The following is a 21,075-nucleotide window of genomic DNA, read 5'->3' on the forward strand; positions in this document are numbered from 1 at the left end:
CCATAATTTAGTTTTGTCGCGGTAGTCACATTTTTTGTTGCAAAAGAGTGCGTGTATTGCAACAAAACATAGCGGCGTTGTAATATGTTGGTCCTATTGCGACAATTACGCTTCGTTGCATAAACTTGCCACCGTGTTGCAATAGAGCCTAGCTAATGCAACAAAAGCATAAAATTGTGGTAATATTTGAAAAGATATTGCAACATTTCCCCATGTTGCGCTAAGTATTCACATTGTTGCAAAAAATAACTTGTATTGCAACAAAATACTAATTTGTTGTAATACTAGTGTTTTGCCTCAAACCCATTTTGTTGCAATAATTATTTGCATATTGCAACAAATTACGTATCCATGGTAATATATATAAAATATTGCAACAATCATGGATGCACGCCAAATCAAATTCGTTGAGTAGAACGCAGGGAATAACGAAATCCGTCCCAGACTGATGAAATTGCACGCGGGGCCTCACTTTCCCCTCTCTCCAACGCAGTCGCCCTTCTTCTCCTCTCTCTCCCGCATTCCCCCGCACAGCGCTGCTCCTCTCTCTGTGTCGCCGTCGACTCCTCCTCTCTCCTGCGCCAATGGTAGCCGTCGCGATGTAGGTCGTAGCCACTGGTGGACCTATGTTAGGGCAAACCCGGGCCATGGCCCACCCAGCCCAGGAATGAGAAAACAAATTATGTCTATGCCTCAATGTGTAAAGCCCAATAAGACAGGCCCAATCGATACGAGAACAACTGGTTTGCTCCGATTCAGTTCATCGCCTGCGTGCCTCCTGCTACTTGGTTGTTTCCTGTTCCGCTGCTAGTACACAACGTCCATGGCCGTAGGTTAGGATAGGGCTGCTTCCGACCTGCCGACGGCCGACTTGCCACCGGTGACTGGGCGGCGGAGGTAGCAGCCAGACCGCCGGAGCGACTAGATCTGGCGATTGGCAACCATCCAGCCGGCAGCCCAGGCGGACATGCCCCACACGACCAAGCTCTAGGCAGCACGCGCGGGCCGGCAATGGCCAGACAGCTAGCACCAGCGGTGATCCGGCGACAGCAAACTGCAGGCCAGTACAACCGCAAGCCACAGATGCTCCAATTCCTCCCACGGATGGCGCACAACAAAGCAGACGGTTATTCAATTTTCCCTAATTCCCTTCACGGCAAGACATCATTGCATCCTAAAATTCTCTGTTAGAATTAGCTGCTCCATAGTTTTAGTCAAACTGAATCTTGTCATGCTTTATTTTATTTGGAGTAATTTATCATATAATCTGATGTATCAAATGTATGCAGTATTGACTAATGCTTAGTTGCCTCTTAAAATACATGGTTTAGAATTAGTGTTTTTTATGCTCTGCTATAGCTTGGCCCGCCCAAGATTTTTTTTGTAGGTCCGCCGCTGGTCGTAGCCACTGCCTCGATTGAGCCTCGATCGAGAGCGGTCGCCATCGCTGTAGCTCGCTTTCTCGTCGGCGGCATCTGGATCTGGTGCAGGGAAGGTCACGGGCTGCCAGGCGAGCTCAATCTCATCTGGCGGGCTCGTGGGGCGACGCTGGCTCTGGTTTTCAGTGCACATCGATGGTGCAGGGTGCAAGGAGGAAGAGATAAAGGAAGCTGATGCTGAAGCTGTAGTGAACAACAGTGAAGATTTAGGCAACAATTTTCTTATGATTTCTAGCAGCTGATAAATGTATGTAAATTGTATCTTGTACTGTTGACAATGCAATGAAGTTGGAGGAGAGTTTTATCTGAAATTATGTGAAAATGTGTATGCAATTGTGGGTCAAAATTAGACAGTGCAGCCTGCCTTACTAAGCAGCTAAAGTTCCCAAAGTTCTTTGTGAATTCCACTTGATGATCAGCAGTATGGAAAATGTTTGTAAAACGAAAAGCTTGCCTGTATGGAATATCAGGCGAATATGAAAACATGGAAGCACAAGCACTAGCATGTTTACAGGCAAGGTCATGTTAGAAAGGGTGAAATTTCACCTGGAACCACATCATTGGTCTCAATATAGAACATCTGTGAACCAGTTCATATTCTAGTCAATTTAGTGTACATACGTTTTCTATAGGAGGGCTACATTTTACATGTGAAATCCACAACTTCGGTGTGAGTATTCATTTCATTGAGTTTCAGAAATTCAAAGATAGCTTTATCAAGCAACACATCGACAGTAAGATTCAGTAACCTAGCAGGTCATGAAAAGTACAGCTACCTGCATTGACTCTTCAACTAGGAAACATTTCTTCCCTAACATGAGGTTTACTCGCTGATGCAATGACCCAGGGGTGAAATGATTGATAGCACAGTAAAACAACCAAAACCAACAACAAGATCATCAGGGGCACATATTGTTGCTAATAAAATTCAGCACATGTGCGCACATGCCACCTAGAACAGAGGACAAGCAAAAGCCTTTCTCACTAAAAAAAATTGATCTCCCACTCTAGCAAGCCTTTCACACATTAGTTTCTGTATTCATGCCTCAAGCAAGATGTTAATAAATCATGGTCTGAATCTATGCTATTAGGCATACCGTTTTCATCCTGTCAGTTCATGAAGTACATCTTCTTGTGCATAGTATTATTAATTTTTTTATTCATCTATGATTTGGCTGGGAAAAGATAAGGGAGTAGGCATTTGTTTGATAAATCTCCAACAACAGTTTTGAATTGAATAGTTATCATGTTACCCAGGTTTGGCTACAACTCTTGATTACCCACAACTGGTTTTTATTTCTTACTTCTGGTCATACCATGTACTTAAACACTTTCTTATCTGCAATTGCTTGGGAGATGAGATTTAATTATGATAAGCTTCTGGCTCCCTGAACTTTTGATCTGTGTACTTAGTTTTTCTTGCCCTCGGACCAAGTAAATGAATATTTAATTAACACAAACTTTTATTAGTACATGAGAATAAAGTTTCATTGCAAATGGTTCAACTCCAACCAGGCAGCCAGTAGTTTGGCATGTTCATGTCTGGCTCTTTACGTAATAATTTGTGATTGCATTCTGACATGCCCATCTTGTCCAGGATTCGTGCTGCATAACCAGATTGACATAGGGTGATCCCTTCCCCGGATTGCTTCACCTGAATGCCCAAGTAGTAACTGAGCAGCCCCAAATCTGTCATGCTAAATTTTATTTAGCTAATCCTAATTCATACAATATTAATTTCAACTGAGTGAACTACTTACTGGATTGCTTCTTCCCTTCTATCCTTTGATGCATTTTTTTATGATTGATAATTGAATTTGTGATGACTCTAACTGAAAATATGTGCAGTATATGACACTGTTTTATTTGTACTAGGTTGTTTGCACTTTTATAACGTCTAACTTGTTTCTTGTCTAATGTTTGAATAACACATTATATATTGCTGTTCAAATTTAGCTAATCCTAATTCATAAAATAGCAATTTCAACTGAGTGAATTTGTCTTTTAAAATTCTAATTTGCAGTCTGAAACATATAGCGATGAACTTAACTGAACTTGCTGTTTGAAAGTCTGAAACTGCGGAATCTAAGAACTTAACTGAACTGAACTTGCTGTTTAAAGGTCTGAAACATATAGCGATGAACTTAACTGAACTGAGCTGATATGTATTGTTCAAAGTTCTGTCACTCTGTATCTTCTTATTCTTTCATAAATATCATCAGCCTCTGATATCTGTTTAGCAAACACTGAATCTCAGTACCGGAATCTAAGAACACCTAATTGTATGCACCTAGAACTCATGCAACAAAAAATATGCATACTCCATTGAAGCCTTGACTTTCAACAGGTTTTTTGCTGTAACATTTATGCATGTTTGGCTTCTTGTACTTGTGTTTAAAAGATTGTTTCCAAGATATTGAAGTGCTAAAGTATGCCTGCTTTCGTTTTGTGTTTTTTTTCTTCTGAATATGACTCAATTTCTGATCGTACCTACACAAGGGCATAAGGATGAGTTCAACGGTGGATGCTGCTGGTACACACCATATTTACTTCTTGATCACCTATCTGAATGGTGCACATCAAATATGGTTTGTTAATGCTATGTCCTTTTATTGTTTTTGTGTGCAGTAAGGAAAGACTCTGTTGTCTTAACAAGGACGGAAAGTATAACCGAATACACAAACAATGGTGGACAACCCAGATCTGGTAAACTGTTTATCTCACTTAAGCTGTCCCTAGCATTTGCTATAATGCATAAAATCCTTGTATGGGTTAAATTGCTAAATCTTCAATATTGCTAAATCTTGTACAGGTACTCAAGGACAATCCGACACTCCAGTGTCAGCTAATGACATGTGTGTCCTGGATGAATGGCCATCCCATGCTCGCCGCTATCGTGCGCAACTACAGGATGGTACTTTCTCTCCTTCTAATCTGGGTCCTCCGATCTGACACAATCTAATAACCAAGTCATGAGATACTTTTTTTTCTATGATTTGGGTTGTAGAAGCAGATGGACGAAGAAGAAGAAAGGGCGAGGTGTTGTAAAAGGTGTTAAAGCAGCTCGAAGCGTTTTGCCAACGGATCTGCGAAGCTAAATATTACATTCTCTCGAAACGTTGGGTGGTACGATAGGAATGAACTATCGCTCATTCAAGGATGACGTGGTAGTGATAATGAAAAGGAAGGTACCACTCATTGGGGTGAGGAGGTGGTCCGACATTCACCCAAGTGTGCATCGACTCATTGTCGCAGATGTGATAGTGCGTACAACCTTTTTCACGTTTGTTATCTTATTTTATCATCGCCAATGCACCACTTATTTATATTCCGTTGTCTATGTTTTACAGGACAGATGGGACCTAGAAGATACACCGGAAACTGAAGAGAAAATTCTCAGAATTGCGCAAGAGCGATATAGAGGCTGGCGATCAACTCTAAGCTCCACTTACAAGGCTTTCAAAACAGATGATGCTAGATTGGCTAATGTTCCGGAAGACTTACAACCAGAAGAGTGGGAATGGATGATCAACTACTTCGGCAATGATGAAAAATTCCAGGTTATCTCTAATCTCACTGTTTGTGTGCACTTGTGTGTTTACATGAAGTGTGTTGTTTGGCTGTTTATATTTGGTTTCAATGAATGGATAGGCACGCAGCCAAGTGAACTCCGATAATCGCAAGAAACGAGAAAACAAAACATAGAGTTGGATCAAAATCGTACGCCCAACTAAGTTTTGAGAAGGTATGAGCCTAACTAAATATGTATGCCTCGATGGTAGCTATGGTTTCATGTTTGAAGTTTCTCATTGTCATATTACTTGCAGAGAAACTTGGAAACTGGAGAAGAGCCGGATTGTGTTGCTCTATGGGAACTCACACACACGAAGAATGGAACATGGTCTAACCCAGAGTCCCAGGAAGTTTATGTGAGTGTACTGATACATCATTGTGTTATTCTTGTTTTAGCTTTTACAAGACATACATGTGAGATGGATCAGGATTACCTTAGCTGAAACTCCAATCATAAAGATAAATATGATACATTGTAATGGATAAAAAAGGGAGAAAAAAATTCTTTATTAATAGATAAAGATATCACAATCGTTGCTACGGTAGACCATGTTACAGCCCATGTGTTTTAGAAAAGAAAAAATTAAATATTATTATTGAATTCGAATGATTAGCGGAAACACATCTTCTTATACATGTTCCTGTCAAACTATTTCGTCTATCTTAATCACACTCACATCATATTGCAATTGCGCTTCAAAACTTGCTACTGGAAACACCTTAAGTCGTGTGTTGCAATGCGAGAAAAAAAAATCCCAAAAAATCTAAACTTTAGCCACAAACTCAGCCTCGGTTCACCCTTTCATCTTAACCTTTAATTTTTTTCTTATTTAATCTACTCTTTGAAAAAGATGCTATGAAATATTTAGTAATTTTCTTTCGGTTAATATCAGCACCAATATTTTATAATACCATTTCCGATCAACCCACCAATATTTCGTAATAGCAATCCTGATCAACCCACGCTAATTACCTAGTAGTTAAGTATACTCGCCTGCCTAGACTACATTTTTTTGGTGAACATACGTACTCGCACTACAAATCAGAATCGTAAGATCGAGTGGAGGCCGCTCCAACGGGATCAAAAAGATTATACAGAGATAGAAGTTACTGCCGTTTCTGAATCTTAAAAACAGCATAGATGTGACCCAGGTTTCCAGCTGCAGCAAACTGAAACGTCCATCACAGATCAAAATATTGCTTACGGTCAGAACAAGTAAACTCCCACAAATTTCCTCTTGAGTCTTGACTTTGAGCAGGAACACAAGAAAGAAAAACATCATTGTGTTATTCTTGTTTCAGCTTTTATAGATCAATATTGATGTTGTAACTATAATTGTTCATTTCGTTCTTAGGACAAAGCACGTGAAGCGGTGCAGAACAAAGAAACTGAAACAAAAGGTCCACTATCAACTGAGCAGAGAAACAATGTTTTACAGACTGCATATAAAGACACAGTTCAATGCAAGTCATCGCAGCCTCGTGGCTACGGGTACATGGCCAAGCCCAAAACTGGTTCTGAAAGGTTTCGGATGTAGATTGAGGACCAAGCTCGTGTTGCAGCTGAAACCCTGCAGCGAAACTCCGAGCTCAGCCAGCATGTTAGCGAATTAGAAGAACAATTAGAAGTTGAGCGTGCAAACATGCAGCAGAGTATTGACTTCGAGCGCTCTGAGAGAGAGCAACTTGAGGTGAGGTTGCAAGAAGAGCGTGATGCAAGAGAAAAAATGGTGGAAGAGGAGCGAAGATCAAGGCTCGAATTTGAAAAAAATATGATGGCAAAGTTCCAACAACAGATGGCTAAATTTAGCCAACAGATGGGAAACCAACAGGTAATGACGGTCATATGCTTCCTGTCTTGTAAGGTTTATTTTGCTAACTTGTCTTGCTGAAAGTGCACTTTTACTCGCAGGTGCTTAAGAAGAGGAATGAAAAAGAAAATATTAATTCGAATTTGCAAACCACTCTTTTAAAGAGCTCTAGTCCTAACAGAAATCTAGGAGCAAAGTCAAATTTGATTTCTACAAATTCACTCCTACAAGCTGCAACATTGAATTCTCGAATGTACAAAGCAATGGTAAGTCACAACAGTACCTTGCTCACTTCTATGAATAAGATCACTTATCTGTGCTTCATGCTTTACTCGTCTGAATCCTTGCTCAGTTCTATAACCGTTTCTAGTATGCTCAAAAATATAACTTTGTAGTAGCATAACAATACTTCCCTACAACCTCTTCCTCTACATTTGATTTTGTCCTTGTTATGTTCATATGCATTTGTGAGATGTATATATGGCATCAGTGGCGGAGGACGAACAATTTTTTTGCTATGGCGGAGTTAATATCTTACAAGATAACATTTGTGGTAGTATGCACAGCCAAAGATAGCTATGGCACGAGCCATACCTTGCTAGAATGGGTCCTCCGCCACTGTATGGCATGCAAAATTAACCTGATGCATGTTCAAGTGCTTTGCCGCATTGCTTCTTGAGATCATGCCTCCATGATGCACCTTTCTCGGCATAACCTGATTGCACTAGTCTTATTTATCTCATAAGTAGTACTAAAAAAACTCTTTGACCTTGAGGCATGTGCATCGGGGTAGCCTTATACGGATTGCATTCTTGCTAAATGTGTTAATACTAGTACTAACCGAAGACCATCAAGACTCGGACCCGACAATTGAATTTGAGCCCCCTTTTTGGTTCTCATGTTTAATCTCTAATACATACAATATTTATCATGGATATGCTGTCTTGTCATTTCACTTGTGGCACTTAATTCTCCATTGAAATATACATAACACTATCCAGCTGTCTAGCTTCTGCTATTTAAGTTCAGTTTCTATTTATGCTCCAACCTGTCAAGTAACAAGCCAGTGTTTAGAGTTACCATATACCTTTGTCATCATCAACATGATTCTGCATAGAACCTATAGAATTAGATAGATATTTATTTCTAGATATATGCTTTTGTAATACATGGTTAAAATTAAAGTGATACCAGATTCCTTATGATTATATCCTTGTGGACTTGCTTACTGAATCAGTTATGAATCAGAAGATACATAAGCTTACTAAAAGGAATTTTTTTCTTCATTTTTTGATTGCAGGACCCAAAGAATTAGCTGGACAGGGTTGAAGTACACGGAAAACTTCACATACTTTAGAGAGTTGAACTACCATGGTGGCAATTAATGGACTCAACTATACTGGATTGCTACATTTTACTTTAGTTGCATTTGATGGATATTTGATATGAGAATTATGATTTGTATGAACCTACATATTATACGCGTGGATTTGAATTTTGTAATTCAATGGTTGTATTTTTTTTATGGTTGCGATAAGCTATTGCCACAACTCATTTTTTGTTGCCTTAGGTTAGCACCACGAAAAATATGTGTTGCGTCAAATCCTAGTCGCCATGACTGCATGCTTTGTTGCGTTAGGATGTAGCAACGAATAACTTTTTATTGTTGCAAAAAATTGTTACCACACTTTTTATGAATGATGTGATAACTATTTGGCGCCACGGAATAAAAATTTGTTGAGATAGAGTATCGCCACAAAACCTTCAAATTGTGGCGGTAACTTCTTGCAACAAACATTTTGGACGCTGCAAAAATTATGTAACACCACAATTGTGAATTTTGTTGAAACAAAGTATCTCCACGAAAAGTTCGCATTTTCGCAGTAGCTTCTTGCTACAAGCTTTTTCCCCATTGCGATAAGCATTTGGCGCCACGAAACTGGATTTTGTTGAAATAGAGTATCGCCACGAAATGTTACAATTGTCGCAACACCTTCTCGCCAAATTTTTTTTTACCGTTGCCATACCTATTTATCGCGACGAGTGGAATGGTTGTCGCCATAAGTTAATACCACGAGCGTAGCGGTTCGTGGCAAATGGCTAATGCTACAAACCAGTAGATGTTGCCATAGGTTATCGCCACAGCTCGCTATCGCCACGAAAGAGAGTGCGCCACGAAACTTAGGTCGTTGGCATAGGTTATTGCCACAAATGTCTATCGCCACAAACTGGCAAACGCCACGACACGTCTGCATGTTGCGACAAGCTATCTCCACAAACCAAATTGTGGAGACAAGTGAGTGCTGCCACGGGAAAATATGTGGCAACTTCCCGCATGGTTGTTGCAATAGATCGCTTTGTTGCCACAATCACGTTTTCGTTGCAATAGCCTATTACCATACATGTAATTGCAACGCTTGCCAACGAACGTCATTTCGTGGCAATAGGTGCATATTGCCACAAAACAGCATCTATTGCGACAATTTTTTTTGTTGCAATAGACCCGATTCCTTGTAGTGTGTTCAACCTTTCGGTTTCCTGTGTTCCGAGGCCATGTCTGTACATGCTAGGCTCGCCAAGCAAACCCAAGTATTCCGCGTGTGCAACATGGCTTACACCCGTTGTATGTGAACGTAGAATCTATCACATCCGATCATCACGAGATGCTTCAAAACGACGAACCGTAGCAACGGTGCATATGAGGGGAGAACACTTTATTATCTTGATATTAATGTGAGGGATCATCTTATAATGCTACCGTCGCGATCTAAGCAAGATAAGATGCATAAAGGATTAACATCACATGCAATTCATATGTGATATGATATGGCCCTTTAGTCTTTGCGCCTTTGATCTTCATCTCCAAAGCACGGACATGATCTCCATCATCGTCGGCGTAGCGTCAAGGTCCATGACGTCGTCTTCATGGTTGTTCACCACATGTACCAACTATTACAACTACTTTGAAATAATACTATTACATGAAATATAAAGACAACCATAAGGCTCCTGCCGGTTGCCGCAATACAATAATGATCATATCATACATATACATCATCACATCATGGCCATATCACATCACAAAACCATGCAAAAACAAGTTAGACGCCTCTAATTTGGTTTGCATATTTTACGTGGTTTAGGGTTTTCGAGTAAGATCCAATCTACCTACGAACATGAACCACAACGGTGATACTAGTGTTGTCAATAGAAAGAGTAAATTGAATCTTCACAATGGTGGGAGAGACAACCACCAGCAAAGCCACTTATGCAATACAAGTTGCATGTCGAGCGTGGAGCAAATGTCATGAACGCGGTCATGTAAAGTTAGCCCGAGCCGCTTCATCCCACCATGCCGCAAGATGCAAAGTACACGAACTAAAGACAACAAAGCATCAACGCCCACAAAACAATTGTGTTCTACTCGTGCAACCAATCTATGCATAGACATGGCTCTAAGAGCATCCCCACTCGTTGGCGCTCCCCACGCCCAAATCCGGCGAAATTTTCGTCCGGATTGGAGGAAGATTTGGCGTGGGGAGGAGTAGTTTCCCGGTCGTGTGCTCCCCAAGCGGCGTTTCTCGGGGAAAAAGAGGATGGCTCGGGGAATCCGGACGAAAGAGGAGACACGTGGGCGTGGGCGGTTGGTTTAGCTTCATCCGGAGTCCCCGGGAGACCCCCGGGAAACCGAGGATGGCATGGGGAGTCCGGACGAAAATAGGCTCAAATCCGGACCAAAACGAGGAACCGGGGCCTGACTGGGCCGTTTTTCGCCGTCCGGATGAAAAAAAGTGGCCGTGGGGGGCTCTGTGAGGAGACGAGTGGAGATGCTCTAATACCACTGATGGGATTCGTAGCATAGAAAACAAAAAATTTCTACCGCAAGAACGAATAACAAGCCAAGATCCAATCTAGAAGATGGTAGCAACGAGAAGATCATGAGACTAACCCTCGAAGATTTCCAAAGCCTACGAGATTAGATCTCGTTGTTGCTGTAGTCGATCACTTGCCGCTTTCAAAAGCGCGTAGAAGATCTTGACGGTGCCACAGTCGGGCAGCACCTCCGTACTCGGTCACACGTTCGGTGTTGATGACGACATCCTTCTCCCCGTTCCAGTGGGCAGCGGATGTAGTAGATCCTCCTCAGAATCCCGCCAGCACAACGGCGTGGTGACGGTGGTGGTGGATATCTCCGATAGGGCTTCGCCGTAAGCGCTGCGGGAGAAGGAGGAGGAGGGGAGAGGCTAGGGTTTGGGAGAGGGAACTTGGGCTGCGACTTGTGGTGTCCTTGGGGCTCCCCTTGCCCTCCTTTTATAGGTGGAAAAGGTCCTTGGGTCGTCCAAGACATTCCCCCAAAGTTTGGGAGAGTTCTGGTAGGTTTTTGTCAGCCGAAACCTACTAGAACTAGGACTCTTTTGCCAAATCCGAATCTACCTTAGGGGAAACTTCTTAACCCTTAAGAAAAATGTGGATACATCTATTATGGAACCCTCTGGACTTCCTTAGACAGCCCGGGTCGTACCGGACACTTCCGGAACCTTCCACAATATTCCGGACTATTCCGGTCCTTCCAAAACCTTCTAGAAGCTCCGGTCAAAACACCGGACTTTTTCCGAACCCCGGAAAATGACTTCCCATATATGAATATTATTCTCCGGACCATTCCGAACCTCCTCGTGATGTCCTGGATCCCAACCGAGACTCCGAACAAAACTTCGAACTCCATTCCATATTCCATATCTACTTAAAACGACATCAAACCTTAAGTGTGTCACCCTACGGTTCGTGAACTATGCAGATATGGTTGAGAACCTTCTCCGACCAATAACCAATAGCAGGATCTGGAGATCCATAATGGCTCCCACATATTCAATGATAACTTAGTGATCGATTGAACCATTTACATACGATACCGATTCCCTTTGTCACGCGATATTTTACTTGTCCGAGGTTTGATCATCGGTATCACGATACCTTGTTCAACCTCATCTCCAACAAGTACTCTTTACTCGTACCGTGGCATATCATCTCTTGTGAACCATTCACATGCTTGCAAGCTAATCAGACGACATTCCACCGAGAGGGTCCAGAGTATATCAATCCGTCATCAGGATGGACAAATCCCACTCTTGATCCATATGCCTCAACTCATACTTTCCGAATACTTTATCCCACCTTTATAACCACCCATTTACGCAGTGGCGTTTGATGTAATCAAAGTACCCTTCCGGTATAAGTGATTGATACGTCTCAAACGTATCTATAATTTCTTATGTTCCATGCTAGTTATATGACAATACTCACATGTTTTATATACACTTTACATCATTTTAATGCATTTTCCGGCACTAACCTATTAACAAGATGCCGAAGCGCCAGTTCCTGTTTTCTGCTGTTTTTGGTTTCAGAAATCCTACACAGGAAATATTCTCGGAATTGTACGAAAGAAAAGCCCACGGTCTTATTTTGCACGGAGCCTTCCAGAAGTCTGAAGAGGAGACGAAGAGGGGCGACGAGGCGGCCACACCCTAGGGGGGGCGGCCCCACCCCTAGGCGCGCCGCCCTATGGGGTGGGCCCCTCGAGCGTCCCCCGACACTGCCCCTTCGCCTATATATTCTCTTCGTCGCGAAAACCCTAGTACCGAGAGCCACGATACGAGAAAAGTTACTGTGACGCCGCCGCCGCCAATCCCATCTCGGGGGATTCATGAGATCGCCTCTAGCACCCTGCCGGAGAGGGGAATCATCACCGGAGGACTCTACATCATCATGCCCGCCTCCGGATTGATGCGTGAGTAGTTCATCCTTGGACTATGGGTCCATAGCAGTAGCTAGATGGTTGTCTTCTCCTCTTGTGCTATCATGTTTAGATCTTGTGAGCTGCCTATCATGATCAAGATCATCTATTTGTAATGCTACATGTTGCGTTTGTTGGGATCCGATGAATATGGAAGACTATGTCAAGTTGATTAATTGATCTATCATATATGTGTTCTTTATGTTCTTGCATGCTCTCCGTTGCTAGTAGAGGCTCTGGCCAAGTTGATACTTGTGACTCCAAGAGGGAGTATTTATGCTCGATAGTGGGTTCATGCCTCCATTGAATCCGGGACAGGTGACGAGAAAGTTCTAAGGTTGTGGATGTGCTGTTGCCACTAGGGATAAAACATCGATGCTTTGTCTAAGGATATTTGTGTTGATTACATTACACACAGTACTTAATGCAATTGTCTGTTGTTGCAACTTAATACTGGAAGGGGTGCGGATGCTAACCCAAAGGTGGACTTTTAAGGCATATATGCATGCTGGATAGCGGTCTATGTTCTTTGTCGTAATGCCCTAAGTAAATCTCATAGTAGTCATCATGATATGTATGTGCATTGTTATGCCCTCTCTATTTGTCAATTGCCCAACTGTAATTTGTTCACCCAACATGCTATTTATCTTATTGGAGAGACACCATTAGTGAGCCTGTGGACCCCGGTCCATTCTTTTACATCTGAAATACAATCTACTGCAATCTCTGTTCTCTTTTGTTCTTCGCAAACAAACATCATTCTCCACACCATACGTTTAATCCTTTGTTTACAGCAAGCCGGTGAGATTGACAACCTCACTGTTAAGTTGGGTTAAAGTATTGTGATTGTGTTGTGCAGGTTCCATGTTGGCGCCGGAATCCCTGGTGTTGCGCCGCACTACACTCCACCACAAACAACCTTCACGTGGCCTTCATCTCCTACTGGTTCGATAACCTTGGTTTCTTTCTGAGGGAAACTTACTGCTGTGCGCATCACACCTTCCTCTTGGGGTTCCCAACGGACGTGTGCATCACACGCCATCAGTGATTTACATGATCTCATGGTCGAAGGACTAAGTAACTATGTATCAAAATCTTATAGCAAACTGAACTTAATGACGTGATTTTATGCTACGCTTATTTGGGTATGTGTCCATTATATCATTCACTCAATGACATAACCTTGTTAGTAATAACATCCAATGTTCATGATCACGAAACCATGATCATCTATTAATCAACAAGCTAGTTATACAAGAGGCTTACTAGGGACTCCTTGTTGTTTACATAACACACATGTATCAATGTTTCGGTTAATACAATTTTAGCATGGTATACAAACATTATCATAAACACAAAGATATATTATAATAACCATTTTATTATTGCCTCTTGGGCATATCTCCAACAGTTTATAAGTCTCGAGTCAAAAGGTTTGAAAATAAAAAACTAGGCGAATTACATATCGAAGCGATGAATCATAAGACGCGTAAGGTGTGGGTGGAGCTTCAATCCGTAGACTATGCTGCCATCCATGTAGGGAAAAAGTATTCCTCGCCGTAGCCTCCAACCGTGTACAGACCTCCGTAAACAGGTATCGGTTCTCCACTCGCTGAAGAGGTAACCACAAACGGTGAATACCTGTACATCTGTAGATGACGTGCAAAATAGAGAAATTTTTATCGTTAACAATCTTGTCATTTCTACTAAGCCAAAGCGCCCAGATAACTGCAAGCGCCCCCACCCAAAGAAGCAACTTAAACCTTGGATCGATACCATGAAGGCAATTGCCAAAGACATTGGCCACACTAGTTAGAGGATACATGCTAGACGCTACTTGGATGATTGAGCATATAGATTTCGCAAAACAATACTGAAAGAAGAGGTGTTTAATAGTTTTGTCATGTTGACAGAAAACACACCTAGTACTTCCATACCAATTTCACTTAACAAGATTGTCCTTGGTGAGGATAACCCCCGACGAAGATACCATCCAAATATTTACAGACCAATGGTTATGAGCACAGAATTAATTAGTGGACGTATCTCCATATACTCCATAATATATGGAGCATTGTAGACTGATTGCCTGACTACTTGATCTCCAGATTTGACAAACTATTTCTGCACATCTTATGGCTCTTCTTTTTGACTTGATATCTTATATCATATGTATTTTCGGTAAACATGCACGATATGGTGTGCTGATGGAATTTTTTGTGATACCTCGTTTTATGTTGGTATCTTTCTTTTCCCCTCAATACTGATGTACTACTATGTAATCTGTCTAGCATAAACCAATGAGAAACAAAAACTAGGCTTCTATGAGATTTTTTTTCTTGGCTGATGAATACTCCCTCCGTCCTAAAATGTAAGGCGTCTAAGGATTAGTTAAAAGTCAACGTTTCTTTAAGTTTAACCAAGTTTATACACAAAAATATAAAAATTTACAGTACTGAATCAACATGAATAGATTCACCATAATTTTTTTTTTAATATGTCCATTCGATATTGTAGATGTAAATATATTTTTCTAAATATTTAATCAATTTAGTAATGTTTGACTTTTGAACAGTCCTTAGACGCCTTATATTTTGGAACGGATGGAGTATTTGAGGTACCTTACACATGTTAAATCTAATAGCGTGGTTTACCTTTTACTTCCACTGCAGATACATACCATTGGAGTTTGTTTGAGAGGAAATAGGGTCTGTTATTGGTGAAATTCTTGACCTTCATGCAGACAGATTGTATCCAATATGATTTTAACTCTTAGATATAGAATATGTATTATATTGTCAACATGCTCATGTAAGTATCTTCGAATCATACGCCCTTCACCGCCTGAGTGGAAGGGTTGTTGCCCAAATTTTTGTTTCAGGTGTGCAATATGTGATTGTGCTAAGTGGTATATCCTAGCAGTATCGACAAGGAGCACATAATATTCCAGGTGCTACTTACTTCATGTACTATATTTTTTTCCATATAGATACCTTTCTATTGATATATCATTACTCATTCCTCATTTGTTGGTAGGTTTCTTTTTGGCCATAGATAAAGATATTTGTCCAACACTTTGTTCCTAATTACCTTCGATGTAATTAATTATCAGCTTATGCCTGTACCTTTTGTTGATTTGACGTTAGAGTTATCTTTGATTAGTTTGGTACAGTTTCTACTTCATATAGCTTTCTAGAAGTAGTTTAAGTAGTTTTCCCGATTGATAGGAGCATTGGATAAATCCTAGAACAAATGCAGTTAAAGGAAGGTCTAGGTTAGGGGAAATGTGTCCATCATTATCTATAACTTTTACAAAAATATTTAGTAAAAAAACCGTAGCAACGCACGGGCACTTTTGCTAGTAGGGTATAATATAATGACTAGGTATCTGATGGACCACGATTCGGCGTGCGAAGAAAACAATTCGGCCTGCTGGTCACTCCCCGCGGGCGACGGGCAGGCGACCAAAAAAACCCTACCCCAGTTCTTTCTCTCCTCCTTCCCAACCGCTGCCGTTGGCACAGGCCGCCGAGCGAAGCTCGAGCGGTGCCGGCGGCGGCGTAGCAGCCTTTCCCCGCGCGTGTGGAGGGGAGGCGCGGGGCCTCCTTGGTCGGTGGCGGTGCGCTCAGGTCGGCGACAGTTCCCGCAGTGGCGGGTCTTCCTGGGCGGCGCGTGATGGGTTCGTTGCATGTAAAATAAAAAATTCTACCGCAAGAACGAATAAAACCAAGATCCAATCTATGGAAAAACGTCAAGATCTAATCTACTAGATTGAAGCAACGAGAAAGGTTGGATCCACATACCCTTGTAGATCGCTAAGCGGAAACGAGATCGGATCTCGTGGGTGATGTAGTGGTACACTTGCCGATCTCAAGATCGCGATGACGGTCCCTCCGGCGCTGCAATCGAACAACACCTCCTCCTTGTTCCAGCAAGCGGGGAGATGTGGTAGATGGGATCTAGTCCAGCAACACGACGGCGTGGTGGTGGTGGAGAATTTGCGCGGAAAGAACTTTGCCTGTTCGCGTTGGATGGAAGAAACTAGACAAAAGGTGGAGCAAACGGTGCAAACGGAAGCAGCCAAACATCTGGGTTTTTTCGACGCTCCCGTTCGTCTGCCTTTTATAAGAGCATCTCCAACAGGCGCGCTAAAATGGCTGCGCGGCATAAAAATTGCCGGTTTGCAGCGCGCGGGAGCAAAATCGCCGCTCCAGCTGACGCTGCAAACGGCGCGAATGTTTCCTTGGCATCCACCCTCACTCGGGCCTCTGGAAACACAAATTTCTTCCTCCGGCGCAAAAACTCGAAGAACTTTATCTACAACGTAGGTGGAGTTTGCATCTTCGTCCGCCCCGATGTCGACTACTTCGACGTGAAGTTCGCCGATTCCGTCCAAGGCTGGCGCAGGAAATGTCTTTACATCAAGGATAAGTCCTCCCCTGCCCAAGAATATGGTCTTGCGCCCTTCGACGGTGCCGAAGAAAATTCAGAGGCGCAAGTCCTGGGACGCGAAGTTACAGCCGAAGAAAAGGTGGCCACTCGATGCCCTGATTACCCGTATTCACGAGCTTCAAAACACCGACGGAACAGAACTTTTGGGTGTGCAAATCATTGCATATTTCCTTCGGATTGGAGTGCAGCCCCTACAGGCTCGCAGAAATCCTCTTTGGATGTTCTCCGGTGATGATGATGCTGACCGTATTTCCAGGGATCTTTCTGTGAAGGACTTGGAGAAACTCGTCCGCCGCTTTACCTCCTTGAACAGAAACAACGAAGTTCCTCCAACGTGTCGCGTGGAACCATATAGTGGTAGCCACTCCCTCCCCGAAGTATGTAATATATGTCGAGTTGTATTCCCCATTTTTTCGACTACTATTGTTTTCCTGTCAATGTGTTGAATTTCTTGTTTTCTATTGCTTTATATCTTACAGAACCACCAAACTCTCTCCTCTCTTCCCCCACTTCCCGAAGGTGGAGAAATGGATGAACAGGTTGTTATTGCCGACGACTCGCAAGAGTCCTCTCCGCCTGAGAGTGAACCTGTAGGATCTCACAGATCTGCGGGTTCTTCTAACAAAGAGACGGAATCAGAACAACGTTCTGAATCTGCCCACTCCGTCTCTCCTCCTCCTGCCACTTCTCCGGAAGGGCGCAAGAGGAAGCGAAACGATGACGAAGACTCCGGCGCGTCCAAGCTCGCCGAACCAACTGCTGGAGAATCTTCTCCAGAAGAACTAGAAACTTTCGACCCGACTGGCGCTGTTTCTTCGTAAGTTGCTTCTTTTTTGCCTTTTCCTATCTCCTTTTCTTTCGGTTCCTTCATTTTTTTATGTTGCTACTATGTTGACAGAGCTGACGAAGGGGAAGAGGAAGAGGAACCCGAAGCTCATGGGCCAGCCCGTACGAGCACCTCCAAGCTGTTGGGATTCGTTGCATAGAAAACAAAAAATTTCCTACCGCGAGAACGCAATCCAAGCCAAGATGCAATCTAGAAGACGGGGGCAACGAGGGGATGTTCGAGACTCACCCTTGATGATTTCCAAAGCCTACAAGAGTAGGCTCTTGTTGCTGCGGTAGACGATCACTTGCCGCTTGCAAAAGCGTGTAGAAGATCTTGATCACGGTGCCACAATCGGGCAGCACCTCCGTACTCGGTCACACGTTCGGTGTTGATGAAGACGACGTCCTTCTCCCCGTTCCAGCGGGCAGCGGAAGTAGTAGATCCTCCTTGGAATCCCGGCAGCACGACGGTGTGGTGGCGGTGGTGGTGGAGATCTCCGGACGAGCTTCGCCTAAGCTATGTGGGAGAGAGAGGTAGGAGGGAACCGCTAGGGTTTGGGAGAGGAGGCGCCGGCTAGGGCAGCCTTGAGGGGGTGCGGCCATGGTGGTATTGATGTGGCCGGCCAGCCCCTCTCCTCTCCTCTATATATAGGTGGAAGCCCCAAGGTTTAGGTCAAAGTCTCCGAATAAGACCCCAACATAAACCTTCCATGTGACCAAACCTAGGGGGAGTGGGACTCCCCCCTTTCCTTGGTGGGGTGGCCGGCCACCATGGGGAGGAGTCCACTTGGGACTCCTCCTCCCTTAGGCTGGCCGGCCAAGGTGGGTGGAGTCCCTATGGGACTCCACCTTCCATGCCGATTTCTTCCGGACTCTTCTAGAACCTTCCTGGAAAAATACCGGATCATTTTCAAACCTAGAAAATGACTTCCTATATATGAATCTTATTCTCCGGACCATTCCGGAACTCCTCGTGATGTCCTGGATCCCATCCGAGACTCCGAACAAAACTTCGAACTCCATTCCATATTTCCATATCTACTTAAACGACATCAAACCTTAAGTGTGTCACCCTACTGTTCGCGAACTATGTAGACATGGTTGAGACTTCTCTCTGACCAATAACCAATAGCGGGATCTGGAGATCCATAATGGCTCCCTGATACGTCTCCGACGTATCGATAATTTCTTATGTTCTATGCCATATTATTGATGATACCTACATGTTTTATGCACACTTTATGTCATATTCGTGCATTTTCCGGAACTAACCTATTAACAAGATGCCGAAGTGCCAGTTCTCGTTTTCTGCTGTTTTTGGTTTCAGAAATCCTAGTAACGAAATATTCTCGGAATTGGACGAAACGAAGACCCAGGGGCCTATTTTGCCACGAACCTTCCAGAAGACCGAAGGGCATATGAAGTGGGGCCACGAGGTGGCCAGACCACATGGCGGCGCGGCCAAGGGGGGGCCCGCGCCGCCCTGTGGTGTGGGCCCCTCGTCAGCCCTCCGACTCCGCCCTTCCGCCTACTTAAAGCCTTCGTCGCGAAACCCCTGAGGCGAAAAACCACGATACGGAAAACCTTACTGAGACGCCGCCGCGGCCGATCCCATCTCGGGGGATTCTGGAGATCTCCTCCGGCACCCTGCCGGAGAGGGGATTCATCTCCCGGAGGACTCTACACCGCCATGGTCGCCTCCGGAGTGATGAGTGAGTAGTTCACCCCTGGACTATGGGTCCATAGCAGTAGCTAGATGGTTGTCTTCTCCTCATTGTGCTTCATTGTCGGATCTTGTGAGCTGCCTAACATGATCAAGATCATCTATCCGTAATACTCTATGTTGTGTTTGTCGGGATCCGATGGATAGAGAATACCATGTTATGTTAATTATCAAGTTATTACATATGTGTTGTTTATGATCTTGCATGCTCTCCGTTACTAGTAGAGGCTCTGGCCAAGTTTTTGCTTTTAACTCCAAGAGGAAGTATTTATGCTCGATAGTGGGTTCATGCCTGCATTGACACCTGGGACAGTGACAGAAAGTTCTAAGGTTGTGTTGTGCTGTTGCCACTAGGGATAAAACATTGGCGCTATGTCCGAGGATGTAGTTGTTGATTACATTACGCACCATACTTAATGCAATTGTCTGTTGCTTTGCAACTTAATACTGGAAGGGGTTCGGACGATAACCTCGAAGGTGGACTTTTTAGGCATAGATGCAGCTTGGATGGCGGTCTATGAACTTTGTCGTAATGCCCAATTAAATCTCACTATACTTATCATGTCATGTATGTGCATTGTTATGCCCTCTCTATTTGTCAATTGCCCGACTGTAATTTGTTCACCCAACATGCTTTTATCTTATGGGAGAGACACCTCTAGTGAACTGTGGACCCCGGTCCATTCTTTTAATACTGAAATACAAATCTGCTGCAATACTTGTTTTACTGTTTTCTCGCAAACAATCATCTTCCACACAATACGGTTAATCCTTTGTTACAGTAAGCCGGTGAGATTGACAACCTCACTTGTTTCGTTGGGGCAAAGTACTTTGGTTGTGTTGTGCAGGTTCCACGTTGGCGCCGGAATCTCCGGTGTTGCGCCGCACTACATCCCGCCGCCATCAACCTTCAACGTGCTTCTTGACTCCTCATCGGTTCGATTAAACCTTGGTTTCTTACTGAGGGAAACTTGCCGCTGTGCGCATCACACCTTCCTCTTGGGGTTCCCAACGGACGTGTCAACTACACGCATCAAGCAAATTTCTGGCGCCGTTGCCGGGGAACTGAAGAAAAGCTACACCACAAAGATTTCTAACTCCCACGTCAACTACGCGCCAACAGCAAAATTTCTGGCGCCGTTGCCGGGGAGAGCAAGACACGCTGCAAGGGGAGTCTCCACTTCTCAACCTCTTTACTTTGTTTTTGTCTTGCTTTATTTTATTTACTACTTTGTTTGCTGCACTTTATATTAAAACACAAAAAAATTAGTTGCTAGTTTTACTTTATTTACTGTCTTGCACTCTATATCAAAAACACAAAAAAATTAGTTACTTGCATTTACTTTACTTGATTCATCATGTTTCCTTTTAATTTTACCGCAAAAAACATACCGGTAGGACAAGGGTCTATAATTGGGAGGAACAATATAGAAGAATTTTTCACCCATGTTA

At 43.2% G+C, this 21,075-nt stretch overlaps 1 long non-coding RNA gene across 1 annotated transcript; it reads left to right on the plus strand.

Annotated features, from left to right (window-relative positions):
- Window positions 1-5,133: 5,133 nt before the first annotated feature.
- On the plus strand, window positions 5,134-6,442 carry LOC124667864. Its single transcript, XR_006991440.1, has 3 exons — window positions 5,134-5,184; window positions 5,267-5,368; window positions 6,368-6,442. It is a non-coding gene; the product is annotated as an uncharacterized LOC124667864 (long non-coding RNA).
- Window positions 6,443-21,075: the final 14,633 nt, after the last annotated feature.

This window comes from Lolium rigidum, chromosome 6, assembly GCF_022539505.1.
Source record: "Lolium rigidum isolate FL_2022 chromosome 6, APGP_CSIRO_Lrig_0.1, whole genome shotgun sequence".
NCBI lineage: Eukaryota > Viridiplantae > Streptophyta > Magnoliopsida > Poales > Poaceae > Lolium > Lolium rigidum.